A 459-nucleotide genomic window follows, 5' to 3' on the forward strand; every position below is an offset into this window, starting at 1 on the left:
GGTTTTTTTTTTAAAAAATTTCTAAAAAAAGAAAAAAGTTAAAAAAAGGAAAACGGGGAAAAGGTCTATTTCCAAAAAATTCATTTAAAAAAATTTCCAAAATCAAAAAATTTAAAAATTACCCCAAAGAAAAATTCCCCTTCATATTTTTTAGGTGTGGTTTTTGTATTCTTCTTAATCTTTTAAATCTAAAATGAACAAAAAATAAAAATAATTTTTCCAATTTTATTTAATGAAAAATTAAGATTGTTTTTGGAAAATCCCAAAAAAAAACATTTTAATTTTAAATTTCTCCCCTAAGCTTCGGCTCTTTTTCCCTTTTCTCCCCTCCTCCTTGGGCCTCATTTTTTCTTTCTCTAAAAACTTCTCTTTTTTTTTCCTTTTCTCCCTTTTTAATTTTCTTTTCTTCTCCCCCTTTCTTTTTTTTCCCTTCCTTTTTCTCCTTTTTTTTTTTCCTTC

General features: G+C 25.3%; 1 protein-coding gene across 1 annotated transcript in view; it reads right to left on the reverse strand.

Moving 5' to 3' along the window:
- Window positions 1–459, reverse strand: part of LOC119594210 (nucleolin-like) — a gene marked incomplete at its 5' end in the record, with an annotated part of 42,003 nt that overhangs the window by 21,323 nt on the left and 20,221 nt on the right.

This window comes from Penaeus monodon, chromosome 33 (genome assembly GCF_015228065.2).
Source record: "Penaeus monodon isolate SGIC_2016 chromosome 33, NSTDA_Pmon_1, whole genome shotgun sequence".
NCBI lineage: Eukaryota > Metazoa > Arthropoda > Malacostraca > Decapoda > Penaeidae > Penaeus > Penaeus monodon.